The 24075-nt window shown below is 54.0% G+C and overlaps 1 protein-coding gene across 3 annotated transcripts in view; it reads left to right on the top strand.

Moving 5' to 3' along the window:
* The first annotated feature begins 6713 nt into the window (after positions 1 to 6713).
* ADGRB2 (adhesion G protein-coupled receptor B2) overlaps positions 6714 to 24075 on the top strand; it is a 190606-nt gene continuing 173244 nt past the window's right edge. For 2 of the 3 annotated variants that reach the window (XM_059729586.1, XM_059729585.1), the window contains exon 1: positions 6715 to 7326. The gene's annotated coding sequence lies outside the window, so the exon portion shown is untranslated. Of the gene's footprint in view, positions 7327 to 24075 lie in introns of all 3 variants that reach the window. The other variant, XM_059729584.1, reaches the window with a different exon arrangement.

The following is a 24075-nucleotide window of genomic DNA, read 5'->3' on the forward strand; positions in this document are numbered from 1 at the left end:
GAGCATGTGGGATGAAAGGCACGGGGTAATTGATGTTATTATCGACTCCAGCAGGACACAGATTTTCATGGAGAAAACATCTGCTTGCTCCTGTGTTACAGAGAGCCCAGAGGAAGAGACGCAGCGGAAGGAGCCGTGGGGGCCACTTGGATGCTTCTCCATAAGTGAGCTGGGGATGAGCCAACAGCTTTAACTCTCCACAGTGGTCAGGCTGTCCTCAGCCCCCTCCCTGTGTTGCAGGGAGTGGGAGGGGGGTAGACGGCTGGCAAGGTCAGGGAATAAAGTCACAGCAGGCTTTTAGCAGCATCTGAGGGAGGAGAGCGTGTTGGCAAGGGTTTGCGCGTGTGGGTCTATATATTGGTGTCTGTAACAATAAAGATGCAGAGGAGGTGTGCATGCATGTGCGGGAGAATGTGTATGTGTGCGTACATGTGCGTGTGTGACTGGGCGTGTGCATGTGCGTGGCAGATGGCATGCATGTTTGTGCCAATTGTGCAAGCGAGAAGGTGCCCGCTGTGCAGGCTTTAGGGAGAATGCACGTGCATGACGAGTATGTGTGCACGCACCTGCTGCGTGCATGCGATGGGTAATGTGCGTGCCACACGTGCTAGCTGTTGGCCAGGCCAGGAAGACCCAAATTAGGCCAGGCCCGGTTGTGTGCCCTATCTCCTTTGCACTGTCTCCAGCTCGTCACTTTTGGAAGCTCTGATTTATCGGGCCGTTAAACCTGCCAGGACGGCTTGTGCCCTGAGGTAGCAGTTTCTGGTGTGTAAAGAACGGCAGCCATAAATAAGCTCTGCGATGCGCATCTCCACTGGCAGGAAACGACACCAGGACTTTTGCCTTCATTCTCCCCATCAATCACTTGACCCGGCTATCCAGCTTTCACTTTCCTTCTTCCTTCTGGCTCCCGGTGAGAGTCGGGCCCAGCCAAAGCCTGGTGCTCGTTAAGCTTTCTGGCTGCACTGGATGGTGCAGGTGCCAAGGTGCCAAGGAAAGTCCTCCTGAGCCGTTATCCAGAGAGAGAGGGGGACTCCAGACCAGGGAGGGTGGTGCTGTGTGTATGCGTCTTCCTAGAAAGACTAATCGGAGAGCCCTGCAGCTTGCGTTTGGGTCTTTCATGCAAAGTCCTTCCTGCTCCGGGCAGACATTACAAATCCCACTGCTGTTCCCATAAGAATAGCTCTTTGCTTCGCTGGCCATGCCTCAGTTTTCCCTGTTGCAGCTCTGGCATGCTGTGCGCTATCTCCTGCTGCCCTCCACCCCGGTGCCCCCGAGACAGCTGCATTTCAGCAGCACAGACTTTTTTTCCCCTTCTTTTTTTATAGGTGTGGCATTCAGTTTGCAAATTGCTCTGGGCTGGGCCTGCCTGAGAAGCACCGTAGGGATGCAATGCACCAGAGGAGCAGGAGCCCGGAGCTGTTTCTGTATGTGGAGTGATACGCATGCTGGGGGTAACGTGTATGTGTGCATAATGATGCCAGGGGTAACTCTTAAGTGTGTGTTCGCATCTCCAGCTAGGGCCAGTCAGCCTGCGACTTCCCCACGGCAGCTTGCATAAGCGCACGCAAACCAGGCATATGAGGTTGCACGTGCTTTGGAGACAGGAAAGGCTCTGAGATGCCTGCTCTGTGCTTCTGGTGCGGAGACACGTGCAGCTGTGTTGCAGTAGCAGGGCACGCTTTCAGGGAGTCTAAGCTGGGGGCAGGAGAGCTCCTCCTCCTGCGGGAGAGCTCCCGGATGGGTTACCATGGAGTTAACTGGAATCAATGCTCGGCTCGTATCCCGGCCTCACCTCTCACTCGCTTCGAACCAGAGCGTGCGATCCAGAAGACGAATGCTTATAGGGCTGATGCTTCCGAACACCTTTCGCCAGCCCAGTCCCAGCCAGCAGGAGCCAACTTACCTTCACCTGTTTGGTAAAGGCACTGGCTCAGTTGCTTTGTACCCTGTAAATGTCTGGGGCAGTATGTGGCCTCCTATTGCATCTCTTCCCCCAGCCATCCCCATGCCAGGTGCATGAAGGTGGGAAGAACAAGGCCAGGCTGCCTTGGGCCATCTCTTAGCTCCTGAGCACCCTACTGGCAATGGGCGATTAAGGTGGAGAGCAACTGGGGCCTCGCAGTCCTGTCTTCTCCAGGCAGCTGTGGGATCATGACTTCTGGCTGGGAGAGGGTAGAGCGGATCTGATGGCCTCCAAGCTAATGTCTCAGCGGGCAGCTCTCCCTCCCCTCACCGCCGCAGGTTTTGCAGGGATCATTTTGCACCTGCCAGTGACCGCATCCGAGTTCTTGGGACCCCAGTGCAGGAGCAGCAGGTGCTTTGCAATCAGTGCCGACATCTGCAAAGGCCCCTTGATCATGGACCCCTTCTGTCTGCAGCCAACATAGGGAGGACTCTGCTTTCAGAGCTGCTGGGTACCCACCACAGCGCAAGTCAGCAAGAGTGGATGATGCCCCCGAGGTTAGGCTCGAAGGGGCACAGAAAGGCAGGCACCCAAAACCCAAGTGTCGGCTCTCACTAATGGTGTTTGTGTCCATTTGGAGTCGAGAGGACAGGCATGGTGACCCGTGGGGGCCAAATTCAACCTGCAACCCTGGAGGCCTGCTAAGGTGGGCATAGGACATAGGGCTCCCAGAGGCTTCCTCATGCTCCTCTGCGCCTCTGGTTGTCTCCTAATTTGTACCTGGACTGTAAGTGCTCTGCGGCTGGGACCGTCTCTTTGTTTAGTGTACCCTTTCGTACAGCACCGAGCATCACGAGAGTCTGGTCTGCAACCGGGGGCAGCTAAGCGCTTCTGCAGTAAGGACCCTCATCATCATAAGAACTGAGGCTGTAAGGAGAAAGGAGAGGTCTGGGGCTCAGGGTGGGAGCAGAGATAGGCAAGCCCCCGAGGATGGTACGACGTGCAGGGCCAGGAAGGAAGAACCGAAGTTTAACAACTTTGTGGCTGGGGGAGGAGACGTCTGACAAGGAAGATGAGCTGGGCAAGAAAGGCTGGAGCTAGGGTCCCGCTCAAGGCTGCCCCTGAATTCACTCCCGGCGTGCGGTGCTTTCCATCACCAGCAGGCACTCGGCGCTGAAGTTTGTCATTCAGGTTGGCATTTCAGAAGCTCCTGCTGTCAGCGGCAGCCGTCTTACTCATGTTACCGGGGCGGCTGGAGAAATCATATAATTTATTGATGGCTTTTATTTCCCTGCTGGTGTGGCATAAATATAAATCTCCATGCCTCTCTTTGCCGCTCTCCTTCCCCATTCCCCCCCCTTCCTCCCCCCATGCACACTTTGCTCCTCAGTTATGTATAAAGAATCCCATATGTTTTATATACTCGTGGCTTCCACATTGGAGGTACCGAGCGCAGTCTGTAATGGAGCCTGATCTTTATTGTGACACTGAGTGGGGAGGGGAGCGGGGGGAGGATGGGAAAAATGATAGCACTTCCCAGAAGACAGGAGCCCAGCGGGTGGGGATCGGCGCCGAGAGAGCTCTGTGCTGTTCAGGATCTCGTGATGTGCCTATTGCTTTGGGGGGTGTATAAGAGAGGGGTATGGGAGGCGCTGGGAGTTTTGAGGACTGGATGCGCACTGCCCAGCGGTTCACTTATGGGAGGAAGGCCAGGGGGGCTTGGGGGAACTTGTCTGCACACTCATGTCCATCAGGAAAATAGAGCAATGTAGTGCTGAGCCCAGCTTGCAACTTCAAGGCAGCGGTGTGGTGTCTCCCACCCTTTGGTATGTCTCTCCTAGACCCCCAGGAGGGAAGGCAGGCAGGGGCTGCAGGACAAGGGAGCAGCATGGCATATGCACCCATATGGCATAAGGGTGGCATATAGGATCACCTGTTAGGAGGAGCCAGACCAGACCTGGAGCTGGGGTCAAGCCCCTTTTAGGCACTGTAGGTGCAGAGTGGCTGGTGATGTGGCTGGAGGGAGGGAGGGAGCATTTCCCAGTGGCTAGAGCAGGGTGGTGGAGACTCCTGGGAGCCAACCCTTGGTCTCTGAGGCTGGAGTTATTAAAGTTATCAAGTTATTAAAGCATTGGTTTGCAGGCTAGGAGCCTGGGCTCCCTACGTCTGGCCTGAGTCTCCTAGAGTCTCAGGCCTGAGTCTCCTATCCTTTCCTAGGGGTCAGGGGGTTATTTCTTTGGCACCGGCACACTCCAGATCTGGGCCGGAGCATTTCTCCCTCCGTTTTGCTCATAGCTGCGGCATCCCCGGCCTGCAGAAATTCACCATCTGCTGAGCTTTCTCCTTCTTATTTGACGCAGCTGCTGCCTGGTGAGTGCGCGTCCAGCTCCGCTTTGCCTCCGTCAAGGACAAGGAGATCAAAGGGAGGACGCTTCCCTCTCCCAAGTGCGGATGTCTCAGCCGCACGGCTCTGTATCAAAGCCCCGCTGACTTTCCCCCGGGGGGGCTCCCTTGCCTCGCTTGATGCATATTTATAGTCTCCAACCCAATGTTAAACAAAAGGCAAGTGGGGAGTTGCGGGGAGGAGAAACTCTGCTGCTAGTTCACTTGGGCACCTCCCCAGCCTCGCCAGCCCCCAGGGGATTAATGTGAAGCCAGAGCAGCTCCTTTGAACCAGCAAAGAATTAAAGCCACCTCCGTCCTCGCTAGCTCTTGGGATCAACAGCTCCCGGGGGCAATAGCATCTGGTCTCTGGGCAGAGCGGAGCTGAGCAGACACTCATGAAAGCACGATGTGATGGTGGTCGGTACTTTAAGGGTAGCCAGATGGACAGACAGACGGACGGGGCTGGAGACTGATGGGCATAGATGAGGCAGATCCACTGCGGGTCAGGACAGTTCATCTCTGGACTTTTACCTTTAATCCAGGCTTCAGCCCTGGGGGGAGTTAATGGAGGGCTGCGTGTGTGTGACCCTGGCTAATAGCATGAACCCCTGATACTGGAGTTAAAGATCTGAGGCCGGCATTTGCAAAGCTTCCTGGGGGGGATTCGGGTGCCAGTTCCTGTTATGTGTAACGGGGGGGGGGGGGGGGTGAGGAATCCACATCTCATCTCCTAACCCTAGCCGGGCAGCTATAGCCCTCTTGCTCACTTTTTGGGCAGAGTCTGCCTTCCACCAGGGCAGGGCTCACTGCTGAACATCCTGTCCATTAGACCCGGTGCTTCCCTGTAGGTGGGATGCACCCCAGCAAGGGCAAGAGGGGCCTGGGTACTTGACTCTGTCTCTAAACATTTCCAGAATAGCTCTAGTCTTGGCCCAAACCTTGCAAGCTTGAGAGGGCCGATGCGCTAGTGGAAACGGTGCTGGCATGACAGGGGTTTTACCTTATTATGCGGGCCCCTGCATTCCCCCTGCCCACCTGTTTGGTGCATTGTAAGGGGACTGTGGAAGTGTTTTACCCAAGACACAACCCTCGTCCTGCCCGTAGCTTAGCCCCCTTGATGCCCTTCTGGCAGGATCAGGTGCGTGCCTGCCTTCTCCATTTGGCCTGTGCAGCCCCAACCGTTTCCCTCCCCCTTCAAGCTAATGCCAGAGCAGTGGGTAGAGGGAGGATGCTCTTCCCATGTTGCTTCAGCTGCCTTCATCCCTGCGCATGGAGCTGACATACCACCTCTGCCAGACTGGAGTTCAGGCTTAACCAGCTCCTCTACCCAGAGGAACGTCACTCGAGGCACTTGCATCTACTCCCCAGTGTGTCTTTAGCTCCTCTCGCGCCAGCCCTCTCGCCTCGGGCTCTGGAAAGGATGACCGTCGACTGTCACCTCCTGCCCTCTTCCCATCCCCCACGTACCACTTGCCTGAGTTTACTACAGTGATAAATTCTTTTCCCGGAGAGCTCGCTGACCTTAGCTTTATCTTGGACAATAAGCTTAGACACTATCAATCCTTTCCTATGAACCTCACAGCAGTTCCCTTTATTTCCCTCAAGATAAAAGCAGATTGCTGGATCCAAACTACTGGATATTAAACCTTGCTGCCACTGGCGGGGAGTTCATTTTGATTTCATCCCGCCTGGCATGTTTCTAAATCAAGCCCCTGCTCACGGGGAGCAGGGGCACAAGGTGTGCCAACCTGCGTGCCAACAAGATGTTGCTTGGCTGGTACAAGGTGTACCAACTTCAAGGAAGAGTGGGGGAAGTGTTACAAAGACCTCCAGCTCTGGCCTGGGTTTGGAGAGGCTCAACGCTTGGGGGTCTTCAAGAGGAGGTGGGATAGATATCTGGCTGGGGTATTATGATCCCAGCACTCGTTCCTGCCCAGGGCGGGGGTCGGACTTGATGACCTGTTCAGGTCCCTTCTGACCCTAGAAACTATGAAACACGTTCACATAGTTCCCACCGGGGAAGCGCCCGAGGGACTGAGCATTGGTAATCTCAGCCCTCCAGATGCCGGAGGAGACCCTCGCCCAGCACATACTGGCGTCCAAGGGCAATGCTATTCCTCTGAGCCCTTCCATTGATGCAAACAGGTCTCATGTGAGAAGAAATCATTGCAGGCATGATTCTTTGCCAGCTTAGGCCTTAAGTCTTGGAGAAAAACAAGGCTTTTTGAGCAGACCCCAGCAGTCTTTCCTGCCCAAGGGCAGGACCTAGTGATCTGTAAGGTCCCTTATAGCTATGAAACTATCATAGGGATGGCTCACTAGGAGTTGGAGCCAAGCTAACAGGCCCTTTAAAGGGAAGCTGGGCTCAGCCACACCTGTGAGATATTCATTCACCCCGTGCCATCCCCAGCTGACCCTGATCTTGGAGCAGTAGCAGGCTTGGCTGGGATTGCCCTAATTGAGAGGGGTTGGAGGAGGGAAGAAGGTTGTTTTTTGCCTCTGCTAGGAGACACAAGGGCAGGGGCAGGTCCTGGGGAAAGCTGGGCAGCTTGGACCAGGAGCAAGGGTCCAGCTTGTGACTGGGGAAGCCTGGAGAGGCAGTCTGCCATGCGAGCTGGGGGAAGATGCTCCTGTTCTTTGTTATCTTGGGACTTTGGTTTTGTTTCCTCATTGAAGCCCTGCTTGAGAGCACCTCCCTGAGAGGGGTTGGTCTGGGAGCAGCAAGCCCCAGGTGCAGCCAAGGGGCTGGCTGGAAAACCCTTCCAGAGAGCCAGCAGCAAGCAGGAACTTGGAGGGCACCTGCAGCGAGGAGGAGATGCCGAACCTAGCAAACCACAAGCCCTGCTCCAACCCCGCTGAATGAGCTCTGAAAAGGTCACCAGGAGCAGAGGGCTTTGGGCCTTGTCTGGGACTGCAGGTAGCCCGGAGAACGCTGAATCCTGGGCTTGCTTAACTGGACAGCTATGTCCCCACAGCCCCTGATCCAGCTGAGGCAGCTCCTGAGCATGGACAACCCAGCAAGTAGCCAAGGCAAGGTGAGTAGTATCCTGTTGGGCTATAGGATCGTGCTGGGAAGGGGAATCATTACACATGGCTGTGGCTTTCTAAAGGGGAAGCGCTGGTGGGGTCTAATGGGGAGCCCATGATTATCTTCCCTTCATGAATAGGGAAACTGAGGCTCAGAGCCGACTTGCCTGAGGTTACATTGGAGGGGGATGATGCAGTAGGGAATAGGGCTGGGGGATCCTTGTTCCCAGCTTTTCTATCTGCTGGACTCACAAGCCATCTGGCTGTAGGAGCAGGCCATCTTTTCTGCAGAGGAGCTTGCCCGGCACATGGAGGGGTTGTAGGTGAAAGGCAGAGGGGACTGTGTTATCTGTGCTGGACAACAGGGTTGTCCCATCACCTGGTGGGGTTTGTTCTAGCTCCGCGAGCTAGCCCCACAATGCATGAACCCCAGGACTTGGTGGGACCTGAGGGTGATGCTGCTGGGGGGGGGATAAGTGGAGAACAGAGGGGTTTCCCCATTCCCACCTTGCTGCGTCTAGCAGGACTTGGGTCCCCTTGGGCGATGCTGAGCCCTAAGAGACCTCTTCATCCATCTCTGAAGCCAGGCACGAGCTGAGATGCTGTCTGCTCCGTGGCTTAGGGTCTGGTGCGTGTCTGTGGTTGGATACAGTTTGCCTCCTATATCCCCGGTCTGGCTCCAGATCTGCAGCGGGTGGTAATAGGGCAGGCTGGGTGAGTTGGCATGCAACATGGAGGTGGGACTGCTCTCTGCCTTGGACCAGGAGGTGATGGGGCAAGTGCTGGGTGTCAGGGGTGGGAGGAACTGTACCCGGTCTGGGGAGAATGGGAAAGCTTGGGTTGTGAAGGGGGCAGCTGGGGAGGGGATGTAGAGCTGGGAAGGAGACCCTGAAGCCCAGGATGCAGTGTGGGGGGGAGCCGGCAGGGATGGGGTGCTGCATGGCGTGTGCAAGTCAACTGGGAATCAGCTGTGCACAGAGAAATAAATTAATTAAGCCCATCGAATAAAACAGCACAACAGCCCCTGTGGGATCCCAGCTAATGTATCTGCTGGTTGCGTCCCGGGATTATTAGCCTGACAGGAGGGCTGTAATGATGTGCCTCCCGACTTCCGCATCCTCCCTGCCCGAGCTCTACTGACAGAGCCGGCCTGCCTCCCCGAGGAGGCTCTTGTCACTTCCAGTCGCTCTCAGATGCCTCCTCTCCTCTGCAATCGCTCTTCCTCCTCTGATCGCCGGCGGGAGGGGTCCTCGGGGGGCTGTCGAATTGGGGATCAGAGTGAATTAGCGTAAAGCGCTTGTATGCCAACCCGGCAGGGCGAGCAGATCTGCGCCAATGTTTGGAAGCCACGTGCCACCCGAGAGCTGCGGGTGACCTCCTGGGACCGGCGTGGCATCAATGGATGCGAGGCTCCTAATGGGCCGGGAAGGGGGCTGGGATATTGTTTTGATAAATTGTTGATCATCCCGGCTCCCAGAGGAGTGCGCTGAATACGAAACCATGAACTTAACAAGCCCCGATCGCTCCCGCGCGAAGCCCACAGAGGATTCTGCCAAACTTGTAAAGCTAATGACTGCGACATGCTCCCAGCAGCAGGCAGCTCCGAGGAAGGCACTGGTGACAGCTGGGTTAATGCAGGCATCAAGATAAGTTGGAGATCTGCTGGCGCTCTGTCTTTCCCAGCCCCTTGGTCCTCATGGAAATGCACATCTGCTGCTGACTCTCAGTTGCTCTTTTGCTTCTGAGCATTGCCAGGCTAGGCTTTGGGTTTAACCAAATGCAGGGCAGAGGAGTGCAATGGGATGGAGCGTGGGATGGCACAGTGCCGTGGTCCAGAGCGTGGTAGGGGTCAGTGCCATGATGTGGGATGCTGCCAAATGTAGTGGTGTAGGTGCCACCCTAAGACAGCCCTTTGGGAGGGCTGGACTAAATAGCACCATGTGCCAATGCTGCCATCCTCCGAGTGCTCTTGGCCTTGGGCCTGGGCTATGCCTGCCTCTGCTCCAGCGTGTGAAGCTGCCCTTGTCTGACAGCTCCCTGGAGGGGTAGACCACCTGCCATGGTTTCCCTGAGAATCCCACGCAAGCCCCTGAAGAATGAGACCTGTGCTGGAGTCCTCCACTTGCAGCATTTGACCCTCAGTGATCCCTTCCATACTTGCACCCTTGAGCCACCCCCCCGGTCTTGTTGTAGGGTCCTCAGTGGCAGGAATTCTTCCCAGCATTGTAGCAGGCCCAGTAGCCTGGCATTTGAGGGGCAGGGGAGGGAGGAAAGGGGGCACCTGCTTGTTGAACGGTGCCTTCAAGCTGGGGGCTTCCTCTGGCAGGAGATGCAGCAGGGTCTTACTGGGGAAGGTTGGGTCTGTTGGTGCCTGCTCACGGGCTGGGCAGGGAGAGGGCTTGTTTTGCAAGTCTGTGATGTGTCCAGATGCATTTCTGATGGGGGGCAGAAATAAATAATAGCAGGCAGCGCGCACTGCCAGCAGCCCTGGTGCAAAGTCTTTATACAGCAAGTAAATCAAAGTGCTCCGTCATGAGGCCAATACCTGGTGGGGGGGAAGATGCGGGGAAAGAGAGAGATTGGTGGCTGGAGACTTTAAACACAGCCAGAGAGCAGGGAGGCGGCTTCTCTGACCTAAGCTGAACTGCTTTATACAGCCAGGAGCTTGACTCCCTGCATGCAACAGAGACCAGGGTGGATCTGGCTGCAGAACTGAGCCTCCTGGTGTGTGTGCACACGCATGTGCATTGTGATGTCTACCTCACCCTCCCCAAGGAACCTGTGTAGTACATCTCCCGGGCATGCTCCCTGCACAGGACCTGCATGCGACATGAGCCCCACGTCTCTGGCTTGGTAGCATGGATATGGGGCAGGGGACCCTGTGGGAAGCGTGAGCTGTGCCCCCTTGTCACGGACTTGTCCCAGGTGTGGTTTCCTGGCAGATCCCTGCATGGTTACACACCCAAGCAAGCTTCTGGGCCCCTTGGCTGACACAAGGCACAAAGGTTTCCTTGCACGTTGGCACGTCTGATGGAGATGAACGCTGCCGTCTTGCAGCTGAGGGAGCTGTGCTGCTTTGCCAGCTGATGCACTCCCTGTCCTTGGGCTGCAGCCAGCTTCCACTGGCTTTCGTGGGAGCTCTGGGGTCATAACGGGAGCCAGCAGGCATTGGGTGCAAGGATTTACGCCAGCGTGAGTGGTGTGCGCATGGATGATGGCAGGTCAGACCCTTGTCAGGCGTCACAGAGCCTCCTTGCCAGCAACGCTGCTTGACACCAGCTGAGGACCTGGCCTTGGAGATCATAACTCTCCAGGCTGGTTCTGTATTTACAGAGCTGGGTCCTTGAAGGACAGTGACAACCTGCCCTCTTTAAACTGAACGCCGGGCATTGGCGTTGGTGAGATGCAATCCCTCTATGCTCAGAGCAAGAGCTAGAAAGAATCGCCCTCATACCTCCCCCGCCAAAAGTGCTTCATCCTGTAGCTACACGTAGTGTTGTTTAAAAGCATAACGTGCCTGAAGAGTTTGCAGATTTATAACCCTGAGATGCGCTCCCATCACCTCTGTGAAGACATAAAGCATATGCTGATGCCCTATTAGCGCCTACCCCAGGGTGAGCGAGACGTGAGGCTGGGCCCTGCCTCCATCCTAGTCACCTCGAGCAGTCGACCTGGCTAGGAGGAAGGAGGACATTCGTGCTCCTGCCCCTGACCTGGGGAAAGCCTCTTCCCTGGTGTGTTTGCTCGCAGCACTGCTGAGACCCTAATGCCTCCCTGGGGGATCACCACCTCAGGAAACTATGCCTTTGCTATAGAGAGATGCTGAGAGCTCCCTATACTTGGCTCAGTTTGTGTAACCGGAGGGTGGAAGCCCCATGAGACCAGCTGGCAGGGTTTTCCCGACGCCCTGAGAGACCTTCCTGCACTTGTCCCGATGAGTCCAGCAAAGGGAGGGCCTGATTTAAAGCCACTGATGGGCAGTGTTCGAGGCTTCTCCCTGGCAGCCTTCAGAGGGGTTTTCACCCTGGCAGGCTCTAGGAGGGGAGCCCTGGTGCCCTCCTGGCTGCCTCCTTCCCTGCCTGGCTCCGAGGAGGTGCGGGTCCGGTCTCGGTGGGGTTGGCCAAATGCACCAAGAGGCTGCTGAGCCGACACCAAGCCTAGGCCAAACTTACATGGAGTGAAGACCTTGGGAGTTGGCCCACTGCTACCCAAGAGTCTTCTCCTTGGTCATTCTCCTGGGTAGACTTCTTCCATGCTGTAATTCTTTCTTTCATTCCCCTCAAATCCCAGGCATCTAGCCAGGGCCCCTCTCTCCTTTAACCAGATGTGACCCTGGCATCTGTTTGCAACCAGTACTTGAAAACCTGTGAGTGAAAGATCACCCCCCATACCTGAGGCTGCTGGGCACTTCATCTCATCCTGGCTGCAATCTCCCTTCCTTCATAAAAAGTCCCAACAGCTGGATGGCGACCCCATAGAGGGATGGCTTGGCTTTGAAGCCAGGATTTGGTTCTCTTGCTGATCTCCATCCTCCCGCCCTGCTAGGCTGCCAGTGATCTAATGCGATGCCAGTTCACTTCCCAGCGAAGCAGGCGAGGGGGGCAGAGAGCTGCACGCTGTTGTGATTCACAGCCAAAGGGTTGCAGCCATGACCCGCTCGAACACGGGTGCTAACATGAGCCTGATTCTGCTGTCTGCAGAGCAGCTGTCGACGTGGAGGAACACGACTGCCTTTGCCTCTGTGTAAACACAAGCAGGATCCCGGCCCCCTCTCTCCACTGCTAAATGACTCCCGGTCACACTTGCTGCGTGAGGAGCTCTGGCTGTTTCTCCGAGTGTGGTCCATAATTACAGCCCTTGCGGCTATTTTATATGCACGTCTTTGTCTCTTAGTAGGGCTCAAGCCCCAGCTTTGCCCCCACCTTCTTATTGCCTTCCTCCTGCAGGAGGTTCTGTCTTGTGCTGCGTTTTCTTTTGGGATGGGATCCAATAAAAGGACACGCACAATTAAACTGGGTATTACAGGCTTAATAACACAGTCATTAGGAGTTTAGAAATTAGAAGGGAAAAATAAGCTAGATCTGTACTTAACATGAGTGATGGGTACAAAGCAGAGGGGGGAAAAGTCTCAGAGAAGAGTGGGTTTTAGTTAAATTTCATTTAAGGAAAAAATTGCTTGGGGAGAGCGAGAGAGAGAATAAGAGCAGAGTGTTTCTAGGTTTGCAAGAAATGGAGGTAGGGATGCACGACTGAGAAAAGTTGGTGCCCATTCTGCTTTGCTATGCTGGTAGGAGGTGCTGCGCTGCTGGCAGCCTGTCTTTCAGGCCGGCTCTGAAACCCATCCTTATTAAAGACCCTCAGTACTTTCTGCAAGGGTCAGGCTGTTAAGCACAGCCTGCTGGCAATGTGGGTGATGAAGGTCTGCCTCCTCTTTAGATGCAGCTGGGAAGAATGCCCCGCCTGCCCAGACACGCAATGCAGCTGTGTTCCACTAAGCAGCTGCCCTGCTACCCGCAGAAGTGGTCGCATTTTACCAAAGCAGTGCTGGAGGTGGTGTGGTGTAATGGGTAGAGAGCTGGGCTGGGGCTTGGGTTTTGTTCCAGCTGTGCCGCTGACCTACTAGGGGATCTTGAGTCCATCACACTGCCTCTCTGTGCCTCAGTTTCCCCATTTTTAAAACGGCACTGATGGAGCTGAGCTCCCTGCACAGCACGCTGTGATCTACTGATGAAGTGCTGGGTCTTACGGGTCTGTTTTATTAGGCTGGGGGATAATGCAGACAATAAAGAGCTGAGCCCACCGTGCTGTGGAAGAACAGTGCTAGAGATGGCTCCTTCTGTAAAGAGATGACCATCCAAGTGATGAGATGGGCCAAAGCTGGGGAGGAAGACCTGAGGCCCAGAGAGAAGACATGATTTGCTGCAGCAAAACCCAGGGGATCTGGTGGCCAGTCTTGTTTCTAACCAGTGGATGCCTGCCCTTGCTTGGCTCAACCCCTTGCTGGTTTAGTCCATGCCTTGCTGTACGATGCAAAGCCAGAAATGCCGAGAGGGGCGCATTCCTCATTGGATTCACACAGTGCCAGATCCAAGAGCTGCTCCTGCCAAAGAGAGGCTTTCCATTGATTAAGTGGGCTTTGGATGGGATCTGTTTATCCACGCACAAGGACTTTGCCGCCTCTGAGACGCTCGTGAGAGATCTTTTCTACAAAGAGACAATGCACACTTAATCGCTTGGGGTTTGCAGAAGAGGGGTGGGTGGAGGCTGCAAGTAGACCTTGTCTGCTGTGGAAGTGGTTGCCTCTTTCACTAGAGCAGCTATGAGGCTGATTAGGTTTTGCTCCAAGGTCTCGACTCCCAGCGGAGGCTGCTAGATGTGCCCCGGATTAGTGTGCCCTCTCGGGGGAGAAGTATGTCCGGACCTTGACTGCTTTGGATGCTGTTGGCTTGCATGCACGGAGATGCCCGAGATCCTTCAGCACCAAGGGCAGTGCAACACGGCCAACCAGAGAGTTAAAAAGAACAACAACAACAGAAAAAAGAAACCAAGGGACAATTGATTTTTCACGCCCAGGAATCCTTCTGTTGTATTGAACTGATAAACACAACAGCTGCATGCAGGCATAAGCCGGAGGAAAGGACCGGGAGTGCACACCCACGCCAGCTTGCTCTGTAGGGAAGAGAGTCTTGTGAATATGCAAAAGGGGAGCCCAAGGCTGAATTTCTCCGAGCCCACGAGCAGCACTGGGTTTTCAAAAGCGGTGGGGCCTGCACTCTCACACCTTTTAATTTCCAGGCATTTGGCCTAGTGGCTTCTGCTGACTTTGCCGTGTGACCTTAGGTCTAACGCCGCGTGCTTCAGTCTCCCTATCTGCAAAAATGGGTCACGGCAATGCGTGGCTGTCTCGGTGAAGCAAGGTCAGCTCTATGGAGGAGGAGCGGTCAGTGTGCGCGAGCTGGGTAGTTCATCGTGTGCATGGAGCAGAGGTGTAGGAATCGGGCGTCTTGTTCTGTCCCCCGCTGGCGGAGGTGCACGGCTCAACTCCGGGCAAGGCTCACTCCTCCTCTGTGCAACCGCTTGCTCGTGCGTAGGATAGGGGTGATGCTATATCGCAGCATTCATCAAGTCATCGCTCAGCTGGGCTCAGCTATGTCTCTAAAGATCCTCAAGTGGCAGGTTCAAAGAAACTTGTGAAATATTTCTATTATAATCCAAGTTCTTCAGAAGTGGCTCACCGTAGTCGGTGACTCAATGTTTGGGTGAGAAACCCGAGGCACTTCAGAACAGCTGATTTTCTAATAGTGCTGAATGCGGGGATTTTTTTTTAAAATTTCCATGAATATGGGGGTGGGGGATTGTGGAAACATGTCCCTTTTCCAAAAATTAAAATGTATATTTTTGCCGTGGGGAAAATGTCTTGGTTTGGAGGGGGGGATTTCTATGCTATTTTATGAAACTGTTGTATTTTTCGTATTGCTCGCCTCGTTTTCATACAGAAAACAGTTTTCAGTCCACGAAAAAGATGATGTCAGCGGAAATTTCCCTGTAAATTTTCCATAAAAATAGCTGTTAAAAATACAGAAAGTCGCAGAATCGTCAAGCCACAAAAGCCTGATGGAAGATGGGCCTGTGCCAGCGCCAGAAAATGTGTGGGTGAGGGGGAAGGCTTTGACATATTACAGGTTTTCATTAAACCTTTAACCCGTTTATGAGTCACTTCCACCAAGCAACTGCTCTCAGAAATTCATGCCTTTTCAGGCACCTCGTGGGCTGTTAAATATGGCATGAAACGATATAGGGTGTTTGTCAACTCTAATGGGAGCTGATAACCAGAGGGGGGAAAGAAAAACATTTCTCTTTCTCGGCGGCGGAGCATATTTATTGCTCCTAAATTAAGTGCCGATTTGCACATGTAATTGTCTTTTAATTGTAGTGGCACGGCGTTCAATTGTAATTTAATTAGCCACACACCTTATCTCTCGAGCTGCTTTCGAAAACTGAGGATTTGGCATTGTGTATGCAAGGTGCTACTCCGGGCCTCTTCCTTTGATCAAATCCGTCTATCCAATAATGAAATAATCGCATTCAAATGATCAAGATATTGCATAGCACAATAGAAACCAAGCAGCATGGCTTTACGGGGGGAAAAATGCTGATGCGATGCACGGCCGATTCGAATGGATTAGACCTGGCAAAGCATAACTTGTCGTGGGGAAAAGATGTAGGCCGGCGGGGGCCCAGCTCTTTGGCAGGCGTGCCACAAGGCAAGCCCTATACCCTCCCTGCGTGCCACTCCTAATCCCCTTCCCCTGCCTGATCTGCTGCTCTGCCTTCTGCTCCCTGGCCTATCTGCTGCAGTGCTGCCTGCCCTCTCTCTGCTTTGGCATGTGCCACACATGCTGTTGCAGGGTTGTGCACCCCAATAGAGGCCCCCAAGATGATTTCTCAGCAGGAGGTCCTCTGCATCTGAGTCACAACCGCAGCAAGAACCCAGCAAGGTGTTGGAAGCGCTGTGCCTTAGACTGGCATGTCTTTGGGGACAGACCGTGCACAGTTACAGCCGTGGCAGGCCTGCGATCTCTGCTGGGACGTGCGAGCACCATCATGATGACAACGAACCATTTGGAGACTTGACATACATGCGTAAAAGCATTAAGCGCATTGTATAAAGGGGGAAATGATAAAAAAAATTAATAAAACTATAGGCTCCCAAGCAGTTGGGGGCTGCTATTTGCCTTGTCTCACAGCATGAGACCGTAGGGCCCTGGAGTGCTTAATTAATTCATGGAGGCACAGGAGCTCTGAGCCAGGGAGGATTGAAAGGGAGGTAGTTAGCTGTGTTAGTATGGAGTCAGTCAGAAGTCTGAGTAGATCTACACCTTTATAGGCTAACTAAATAATATATATTTTATATTAGAGAGAGAGAGGGAGAACAAGCTTTCGTGAGTCCAAGTTCACATCAGCAGATGCTAGCACCGCTCAGGCTTTGGTAGCTGTAAGTGAGGGGATGTCTCTGCAGGAACTGCCGGCATCCAAGAAGATGAGCTGGACCAGAAAGTCTCCATGGGTCAGAAGTGAATTAGGATCCAGAGCAGGAGTCTGCCAAATGTCCAAACAGGGAGCTTGACCAGGTCTGCGACACCCCGGGAAGGGAAGATGTAGAAAGGGGCAGAGGTATGTTCAAAACGCTTTGCATGTGGTCAGGTAGCTGAAGACTGCATAATACAGACAACCACTGAGGGCAGATTACAGTCACCAGGACATCCTGAATTGTGGCATTGCCGGTCTTCTAAGCATTCAACTTCTGCAACGTTAACAATGATGCATGGATGTACAGTGAAAACATAAACCCATCTCCTTTACCACCAGTATGAATCTCCAGGTTGTTCTGGAGTTGTCTGCTCCTGGGGTTTTGTTCCACCTTGTGAAGCAGTGGGACTGGCTGCTGTCAGACAGGTAATCCCAGTGAGATCTCAGTTGGAAGCTCCTAATATTCCTGTTTGCCACGGAAACTGGAGCTGTACAATGGACTGCCTAGACCAGAAGGGAAGACACTGGGCTGGATGCAGATGTCGCTTGGGATCGGTGGCCTACAGCTACAGTCTTGACCAGACTGGCCCACTGGCTCCAGATCAAGCTTACATCAGTGTAGACGTGAAGTAGATCAAATGAAGCAATGTGTTGTGGTGCATTTGCCCCATGTGACTTCCCTGGATCTCTCAAGTGTATTTGAACAACCTTGCAGTGCCTCATCCCCCTACTTTGCCTGTAGCGAGTTGGGGTGCTTGTTGGTGTCTTGGGGAAATCTGGCTTGTAGTTGTGAGACAGAATCATTGCATCGTTTTAGGAAGAGCTTAGGCAAGGACTTGTATGGCTAGTTTGAATGGGGATGATCTTGCCTTGAGCAGGGACCTGGACTGGATGTTGCCACCAGAGGTCCGTACCTGCCCTGCCTTTCTTTGACTCTGTGACCTTGAATGAATGGCCCAGAACATGGAGCTGTGCCAATTTTATGCTGGTGGGAGATTTGGCCCAGTGTCGAAGTGGGTTGACCCAGAGCAGAGTGCTGGCTCTCTCTGTGCCCCATCTCCCAGCCCTTGCCAAAGAAGCCTTTCTGGAGAGCGAGCTCCATCAGCATGCAGCAGGGCACCCAGGAGCTCATCATAATTGTTTGATTTTCATCTCGGATAAATCTGACAAGCTGAACCTGGGGCCGGTGTGTGTAAACAGCAATTGAGTGCTAGCAAAGGCTTCCTCCCCCTACCCCACCTCATCATGGCTCCTTACAAGGTGAAGATCAGGCAAAAATGCTCACAGCGGGCCAGCAATTTTCGGGAAGCCAGAAGAATTGGAGAGGAGTGGGATTTCTTCCTGAGAAGTAGCTGGGAAGAAGGGGCTCGGAGGCTTGGATGCTGGGAGGGGAGTTCATGGCTTGGACTTTCCCCTTCAGCCAAGGAAAGCTTGGGGCAGGAAAGCCATCTCAGCCAGGCTTGCCCACTTAAGGGTGTGGAGGATGGGTTGCCTGCAGTTGGCACAGACTGGGGCATCCCATGCAGGAGCATGGGGGCAGCCCCTTTCCCAACCATAACCTCTCAAGGAAGGATGGAGGAATTGGACTGGAGCATGGGGCGATGCACTAGGAGCCTTGCAGCATGCTCAAGGTCATTTTAAGGGAAACGGTGTTCAATTGGTCTGGGCCCTGGGGGGACAGATGGGGAGAAATCGGCTTCATTTTGCAAAGGTGATTCAGATTGCATGTTAGGGGGAAAAAAGCATCTGGCTGGGGAGGGGATGGGGGAATGAGCTGTGGGGTCCCCATCAGGGAGGTCTGTAAGAACAGGCTGGAGGACCCTCCATTGGGGGTGGTCAGGGTACCCGTGAAGCTGACTCGGTGCAGGGGACTGGCCCACCTTGTCTCTTGGTCCTTTCCAGCCAGGACCAAGCACTACCTGTAACTTCCCCTAGTGCCCAGGGGTGCTGGGGACAAGAGGGGGCAGCCTGGGGCTGAGCTGTCTCTTCCAAGCAAGGCCCAAGGGGGTGGTGTGCGTGTGTGTGTGCCTGTGTGTGTGTGCCTGTGCCTTCTAGGGTGGCCATCACAGAGGACAGTTCGGTTATCCTCTGTCCTCTATTGATATGAAACCGGATGCCTTTATGTCCTCGCTTTTGAAGAGGAAAATAGAGGACATAAAGGTGTTGGGTCAAGGTGACTCCCTGCAGGGTCAAGGCGAGTGGCATGGAGGGGCAGTGCTGAGCAGAGGACGCTGGACCACAGCCCGGTTCGAGGCACGGGAGGGTGGCCGGCGACCAAAGAGCAGGGCTTGGGCTCCATATGATCCAACCCATCAGCACAGGGCTGGATAATGAGGCAGTGGGTGCAGACAGGAAGAGTTTGAGGCAGAAAAAGCTTTATGCGCTCCTGAGCTGATTGTCAGTCGGGGCCAAATCCTGTCCCTCTGCAAACAGCCCTGATCCGATCGCTGCTGGCAGAAAGCAGGGAGCCAAGATTTGGAGGTCCATCTCCTTCCCACCCTCTCTGCAGCCTGAGCCCCCCGAGAGACCCCCGGCGCTCATCCCAGCAGCCTGGCGGGTGGCCAGCTCCCAGCAGCAGTGCTAAGTGAGTGGAAGTTTATATCACATTACTGTCTATTGGCTGCGCGCATGCATTAAACAACCCCGAATGGGATGAGGTACTTAAGACAATGCCTTTTATTAAGTTCTATTGGCTTGATCTTGGCGTCCGTATGGCTGTGCTGCCTCCATTAGCGTCAATGGAAGTTTGGTTTGCGTAAAAACGGCCTGAGTAAGCAGTGCAAAATGGGGATGGATGATGATTACCCATCAATATGCATGGGCCACGGAACAAATAAAGACACTAACTCGTTATGTCCCTTAGGTACCTTTTATGGCACCCATTACCGTGCTGCGTGAGCACCTTGCATCCTCCGAGGCATTTATCTTCTCAGCAATTTAGGAAATTGCTGCGATCCCCATTTTATGGATGGGGAGCCGTGGCCCAGGTGGCCCCAGGGGTCCCTGGTAGAGCAGAGAGGTAAACCCTGATCTCCCATCTCAGGAGAGTGACTGTGCTCACGCTGCTTCTTGCAAACCCACAGCTCCCCATGTATTCAGATGCTTTCTCTCAGGCTTTCAGGCCCCGATGGCTTCAAGCTGGGCCAAGTCCTCAGCTGGTGAAAATCAGCATAGCTGATGTCATTTCTGGCTTGGCCCTGATGTCAATGGAGCAGCGGTTCACTGCACCCACTGGAGACCTGCCTCGAACCACTCCTGTCTTGGCAAATCTGAACGCCGATACTGGATCTGAGCTGCTGACGGTGAAGGGGGAAGGGAAAGGCGGGTGAGTGAAACCAAGTGCTGCCTTGATCAGCTCTGCAGGCTTCCCGCTGGCTCTTGAGCTCTTTATTTGGTCGTTATTTTAAATAGACTTCCAAGGGACTCTGAAAGCCCCATCTTGGGCTTCTCTCTTCATTTCCCATCGGCGGCTCGGGTGCAACAAAAGTTGTGGCGTTCATAAATCAGAGCCAGCTCCCTTCTGGCAGCCTCCTCCTCCCGCCTGAGAGGCTGTGCCGGTTCTTTCCGACTCGTGCAGCACCACTTACAATCAAGAGCTGGGGACTGGGACTTAGCTGGCAACTTGTTTGATGAGGCACGAAGCAGAACAAGTGTACGTCTTGCTGTTAAAATGTTGTGGCGGCGCGGTAGTGCTCCCAGGTGAAGATAGCCAATTTTCCTTTTTGTATCAGGAGAGGAAGCGGGTAGGGCTCACGCGACGGAAGGGGGAGCAGGGAGGCGCTGTCACCGGGCCCCTTTGAAAGCTGGCTTTCTGAACGTAACCACCTGTCAGCACCGCAGCCACAAATCTGTCTTAAACGGAGTGGAGAGAGAGAGGAAGAGATAAGGGACCTCATAATGGAAACAGCGTTTCGGATCTGATGCTATTCCCAGAGGAGTCAACAAGCTGCCTTCAGCCATCAAAACGGACATGGGAATGGCAGCGACGTGCAACCGCAGCTCCCACGACAGCCGGAGCCGGCGGTGCTTACGTGGGTTAAGGATGCTGACTGCTGCCCACAATGAGACTCTGTTTTCGGGGGCTAATGCCTTCTCTAGGTGGAAAGTCTTGGGGCTAAAATTTGTCATGCTGGGGGTGCTGCTTCCACCTGAGCTCATCAGAAAGAGTCAGCAAGAAGTGGCTGGGCTGTATCCAAGAAAGGGGAACCCACACTCGTTCGTCCCTGTTTAAAATGCTTGCTGAGAAGCACTAGTACCTCTTTGCTATGAAGCAGGACCCTGGCTTTTGGCCATAATAGTAAATGTAGGGGGAAGACATTATTCCACTGCCTCTGTGGCTGGTAACTTGAGTCGGGCTGAGTTCGAGGCCACTGGAAACCACTCTGCGCTTGGCTGGTGGAAGCAGGCAGCAAAACCCCTGACTGATCCTTGGGCTGCAGGGTCTGAGCAGGACTTTCCCTGCGGTTCTTCCTCCTTCCATGTGCTGGGGGCTGAGAAATGGGGGCCTCCGCTGTCTTATCAGTGCCTGGGACAGGACTGGAGCATGTGAGGGTAGGCATGACGGGAGCACAAGGGGACAGGGACCGAGCAGGGAAGACAAGGTGGAAAGATCTGCACGTACTAGAGTGCACTGCCCTGGAGCTGAAGCCTGGATTCCCAAGTCTTGACACCCCCTGATGTCTGGCAAAGAGCTGTGAATCCCACCAGCAATGCACGCATCTTGTTTCCTCTTGTAGTGGCCGGGCTACACGGAAGACAACAACCTACTACTGCTACCAGTTGCCCTGTTAGTGCAATTGGTAGAAATTTGTGCTCCCTCTATGCGGGGGGCTGTACATACACATAGCATATGGGCTTGCACAGGGTTTCCCTTACCACCTGATGTCCTAGGCCTGCACGCCGGCAGACCTTGCTGCTAGCCAAAATGACAGTGCTTTGTGGGGGTGGCAGGAGGGGGGCTGCTAGCACAGCGTGGCTTGGAGAATCGGGGCCTCGCAGATAAATAGATTATCAGCCTAGTTTATCCTTTGATGTGCGAAGATCAGGGCTGGAATATTTTTCCCTGCTGTTTTGCTGTGAATTAATTAGAGGGTTTCTCTGGTGAGATTTCTCTTCTGTAGGATTAACCCATGGAAGTCTTGCTCTGCTGTGAGAAAATGTAGGGATGCCTGCACACCCCAGTGCAGGGCCGTGCCTGAGCTAGCTCGGAGAGAGCCAGGCCCAGCGCCAAGAAGCTGCATAACCATATTCGTGGGGTACTCTGCTCATGCTCATGTTCCCCGCTGAGAAGCAGGGCTAACTAGCCCAGCAGGAGCACAGAGCTAGCGTCACCATAATCATGCAGAGCTGGCCGAGGTGTGCAGCGCCGCGATGGGTCATTTCTCTTTTTTGGTCAGTGTAACCATCATTTTTAAACCAGAAGGGAGCTCAGGATTACTGACTCAGCTCTCCTGAAAGAGAGCGAGCATGCTGCTTCCCATCTCTGCAGCATGCCATGGCTGGAGAGTTGTTCAGCTTTCTGTTTACTTCTTATTCGCTGTATTAGCCTATTGCACAGAAGCCCCATTTGAGCTCCTAGCCTCAGTTTCCCGAGCTGTGAAATGGGGTGCACGATTCTGCTCTCCTGTGTGAGTGCTTTGGGACCGGATGATAGCAACAGCTGTGTAAAAGGTGGGGAAGGGCATTAAGGACTTAACTAAACTGGGGTCTCCCCCTGCCACCTGCTCTCATAGTAGCTCCACACTGTCCTGTTGAGGCCAGACTGGCCCAAATTACTCTTTCCTGCTGCTCCGTGGCCTTCTTCGGAGATGTGCCCTGGATCTGGCCTAGATGAACCCTCCTTATGTCCAAGGCCCTGGGCAGATACAGCTGTGTATAACCAACCTGGCCTTTACCCCTCCCTGCCATTGGAGTCCTTCCCCTTGCTGCATCTCCCTCTGTACCAGGCATCTTGGCATTGTCCTGCCCTTCGCTCTAATCTCCTTGGCTTCCCCTTCACACAATGAAGGCAGCCTCACCACCAGCAGCAGCTGCTTGGCTCCTCTTCTATACGTACGTTCATCTTGCATGGCCCTAGCTTTGTGTCCTGAGAGAAGTTCCCTCCCTAGGCAGTGCCGAGCAATTTAGGCAGCTCTCAGCTGGGTCTGGGCTTCTTGGGTGTTACTTTATGCTCCTTGAGGACTTCAGGAACAAATTTGGTCTTCCCCATGCTTCCTAGAGCAGGGGGTCAGGGTGGTCAACCCTGCTGCTTTGTAGTAGCTGTCTCTCCAGCTGGAGCCCCAGGGGCTCCGGAGTGAGGCTGGGGAGACGGGATGGAGTGGATCTGTCTGTACCCCCGCCTTTCGGTGACTTTGCAAAGGGAGCGGAGAGCACAGGGTGGTACATAGGGTCCTACAGGGGATGTCAGCGGGTGAGAATTGATCTCAAAGGAAACACAAGTGACTGAAGGAGTGGCTGAGAGTTAGAGCCTCTCAATGATGCATACGTTAGACCAGGGGCGGGCAATTATTTCAGGTGGAGGGCTGCTTACTGAGTTTGGCAAGCCATCAAGGGCCGCATGTCTGGCAGCCAGGGGCAGATAAATATTAATTTTCTAAATTTTTTAGGGGCCCCGTGAGCCGGATAGAATGGCCTGGCAGGCTGCATCTGGCCCACGGGCCGCATTTTGCCCACCCCTGCGTTAGACCCACCAAGAGAGATGGGACACCCGATCCTCTGCTTGGACTGTAACTTCTTTAAGGCCGGGACCATCTTTGTGTTCCACGTCTGTACAGCACCTTGCATGGTGCAGCCCCGGTCCATGACTCGGCTCCCCTCGGGCACCACAGTGCGAATCATCGCTGAATGGAAAACCTCCCGTTGCTATCACTGGGCTTCGGGACAGACCTGAAGAGAGAAAGGGACAGGGAGCTTGAAAGCCCCCCTAAAGCACTCTGACCTCTAGAGCCTAAGAGATCAGCCTCTCTTGCCAAGTTGTCTCGGGGCATGTCTGGAAGGTGCAAATCTACCTCGGCTTCTACTAGGCTAGCCAAAGTACAGCTATATAGCACAAGCTTTCATAAGCCAAAGCTCGCTTCATCAGCTGCATCTCTGCCACTTGCCAGCCAGAACCAAGAAGTCCGACGGTGTGCGAGTTGAGTGTCCACCCCAGCCATTGGGAAGGTTTGTCAGGGTTTGCATCGATCTGGGCTGGCGGGTTTGTAGGGCTTGAGAGCTGCCTAAAGAGCGAAGCTGGCGGGAAGCTAGCCCAGCACAGAAGGCCTGTTCCCCCTCCCGGGAGTAGCACCATTGATTTCATTGCAATTCCCCTCCAGGAGAGGAATAATCCGCTGAGCGCCACGCAGCCTGCCTGTGAAGATGACAGCCTGCCTGGGGAGTCTTTGGCTCCTGTTTCAAAGGGGAGCAGATTTCAGGAAACTCGAAGTTACGTGTGTGACGGAGTTGTTTGAACTCGCCCTCTATGCTCCCTCCCTGTGGAATATCCTCCGCTGATCTGTCACGGAGGTGGCAGCTTGGGGGGAGGGGGAAAAATAAAAGCGGAAACAATGACAAAACAGCCCTCCCCATTTTTTCTCTCCGTGCATTATAATTTGCATGCTCACCCACTGTCGTCTAGGTGAGCATTTATAATGAATGTCCAACTGAGGGCTATTTGGGAAGTGGTATCTTTATGCCTGTAAATACAGCCTGCTGTAAATCACTTCCTCACTTATTTCAGCCCGCCACTA

This window comes from Alligator mississippiensis, chromosome 6, assembly GCF_030867095.1.
Source record: "Alligator mississippiensis isolate rAllMis1 chromosome 6, rAllMis1, whole genome shotgun sequence".
NCBI classification, from domain to species: Eukaryota; Metazoa; Chordata; order Crocodylia; family Alligatoridae; genus Alligator; species Alligator mississippiensis.